Source organism: Schistocerca cancellata, chromosome 4 (genome assembly GCF_023864275.1).
Source record: "Schistocerca cancellata isolate TAMUIC-IGC-003103 chromosome 4, iqSchCanc2.1, whole genome shotgun sequence".
Taxonomy (NCBI): domain Eukaryota; kingdom Metazoa; phylum Arthropoda; class Insecta; order Orthoptera; family Acrididae; genus Schistocerca; species Schistocerca cancellata.
In genome coordinates, this window is record NC_064629.1 from 17,217,927 (window position 1) to 17,221,403 (window position 3,477).

The following is a 3,477-nucleotide window of genomic DNA, read 5'->3' on the forward strand; positions in this document are numbered from 1 at the left end:
AAAGATGCTAACTGAAAAGTGGGGTGGCAGCTGTTTCATTCTACCTTTCTCAGCACCTTTAAAATCTTCCCAAAAACTTTAGCATGTGAACATATTAGCACTTTTTTATGCCGAGAGAGGAGACAGTGAGTAATCTACCCTTCCCTCACATCATTTGTTGATTGTCACAGACTTCATAATTAACTCTTTTAATACACCTTAAGAGGAGTAAGATTTACAATAAAGGTTTTACTTATCTTCTTTTCTCATAGTTGGCTCCTGTTCTTCATGTCTAGGGGCTGATTCTTGAAGCTGAAATTTTTGACATTGTAGGTTCTAATGGTTCCAATTGTTGTAAATGATGAAGTATTGCCTGAACAGTAATTTCTGCTTCCGTAATTTTTATTCTTCCTAAATGACAATGTCTTTACAATTTCCACTTCAACAAAACTGAAAATTACATTGTTATTGTCAAAAATAAAAACACATCTGGTCACAACAGAAGAATGCCCACTACTAATCCATTCTGCGGTACTAACAATATTCCAAGGAGTTTACAAATTTTCTTGACAAGTGAATCTCCACCAATTTATATCATTATTTTATAAATGAATCCAAAAATAAATTTAATAATTAGTGTCAGATTGTGTAATTAATAATAGAAATTTTGAGTGTGCCAGATATTTTTTAATTTCAAATATTTATAAAAAAAAGAAGTAATTTTAACTGTACATACAGAGCTAGTACGTATCGATTGTAACAATGAAAATAAAGTAATTTCAATTTATGGATTATAGCCTGAAATATACCACATCATGTACAAAATCATATGAAATTCATTTGGAGAAACAGCTGAGATAATATTAACCTGTTTAACAAGTTGTAATTATTTTTGGTATTGTCTACTTCTGTTGAGGAAATTAATGCTAGAGGAGGGTATCCCTTTACAGGTGGTAGCCAGAAGGAGAAGTAAATGTAATAAATAGTGGAAGATAGGGGACAGTTGTTGTGATATAGAAAGTGTGGAGCAGACAAGTGGCACTGTGAGAGAAAGTGAGGGACACTGTGGCATAGTTGACAGCACCAGGAAAAGTGTGAGGGAGACAGTGCTAGTAGGAGAGGAATAAAGAAAAGGAGAAAATGGAAGCGGGTTAGAGCAGTGAAAATGAGAACAGAGTCTATGAAAATGAAAATTAGGAAGAGAAAGATAGTGACACTGAGAAGAGGCAGCAGCAGAGGGTATGAATGAATGAGATAGTAGCAATAAGAGTGAGCAGTAGGAGGCAGTGACTTGAGAGGAAACAATAATAGCAGGACAGAATGAAAGAGACTGTGGCTGTGAGCCAGGAGATAGTGACAGTTAGAGAGATGCAAAGAGATAATGAAAATTAGTTGGACTGAGTGAGTGAGTGAGAATGGGCAAGTAGGAGGGGGTGGGTAGGAGCATCTTACAGCAATGAACTAGTTTGTGTGAGCAAGTTACAGTTTGGTGAGCTCGTAGGAGTGAGAGGTGAGTCGCATGCTAAAAAGAGTGAGAATATATCTGCATGGCAAAATTTTTGTTAAAAATTTTGAAAGCAGAACGAGACAGCTGGTACCCCTGTTTTCTGTCACAGTCATTTAAACAGGAGTATATTCACCACTTTTGTGTTCCAATATGAGCATTTTTCTGATAACCTATCACTTGATACAGTACAGAATGATATTCACCTCTCAATGTATAATTGAATATAAACTTCTATACATTTCTGACTATCTAACATGTCTCATGCTGCTGGATCTGAAGTGAAGTAAGATGATGCTGTCATCATAAATGATGATTTCAGAGTGGACTACACTCTGATGGGGAATATCCTGCCAGCAGCAGTGGTCTATGGAGTCTCTTGAGGGCATATCTACACCAACATTTCTTGTTCATTGGTGGATCAGGCAGTGACTGTCCTTACTTGTGGTTCCATTGTGAGGTGCCAACATTGCCATGGGACTTTGTTCCTTAGAGGACGCCTCAGGACTTAAGAATATATATAGCTACTTTGAATGGGATTCGTGGCTTTTGTGGAATCTTTTAACTAAGCCCAAATTTATACTAATAGCCATTAGAAACAAGGCATTGATTATAATTATATTGGTGTACTGAAGAAAAGATACATCAATGCTACAAACTTCAATTAGCCTTCAGCAAGATGGTAAGAAATTGCGAATTGAAAGAGGAGTCAGGTAAAGTGTTTCCATGTCACCAACAGTATTATTAGTTCTCCTACAGGAAATTTTCAGATCCCAAACAAGGAAGAAAAGTAATGAATATCTGTCAACAGAACATACCTGAAGTTTATTTGCTTTCCTGCTGTCATTGTACTGTTTGGATCTACTGCAGATAATTTTGGAACTTCAAATCTCCATACCCACCAATAATTAGTGCTTTGATTTCAAATTAATAGGACTTATATTACAAAAACAAGTTTGCAATGTATTTTGGAATGAACTGTCTGCAGCAGAGAGCTCTGTAATAACAGGGATGCATATGTGAGTGCATACAGAGGTCTATATACTGATTCTGGCCACTTGTAGTCATTCTGCACATCCTCCATCTGGCAAAACGCACCTGCCCTTATCTAGTGCAGTCATTCTGATGCTGAGCTCCAACTGTTGTGTCATAATTACTCTTTACATTTACAAAAACAACTCAGGAAAAGACACGTTCACCAGCAAATAAAAACACACTGTTCTGATAAAAATAAACTACTGAATACTGTCAAAGCCCTATGCCCTCCGATTAGTTTGGTGAACAGCGGCAACAGGACACGCACAAAGACACAGTCACCACATGCCAGAACTCACAGAGCCTATACTGTAGCCACTAACTCATATTGATAATAATCACCCTTAAATTTTCTTCCTTGGCAATTCCTATCTAGATCACAATACTGCTGATGCTGTATGGGACTTTGTAAATGAAATGCCAGGACAATGAATCATTAGAATCCCATTGGGCACTGACTCTGGCCATTCAACCACGAACTATTTCATCATGAATCACACTGAGAAAGGTGGAGAATCATGAACATCAGAGTAGTTCTGGACCTGCTTGGCAGTGGGAGACACAATATTCTCCAAGACAATAAAATTTAACACTCACAATCATGATCCAAAGTTCATCTGCTACTATTTAGCACAACACTGGGGAAGTTCACAGTAAGATAATATGCATCATCCTTCTTGCCATCACAAGGTGAGAGATGGCACAATAACATGATGTAAATTTTCTTTACCTGAACTACCAATGTCTAAGACTGTAGGTATATTGTCACAGTCAAAAATACAACTTCAAAAGACCATTCAAAGTTACTTCCTATGCAACTGTTCACACTGCAACTTTGCAAACATCAACTTAACTACAAAAATCTTACCATGTCACTGAGGTGGAGCTGCCATCAGCTAAAAGTGTATCTTCAGTCAACACCTATTTCTTTCTGCCTTGAAAAATGGCCCGCAACCCCT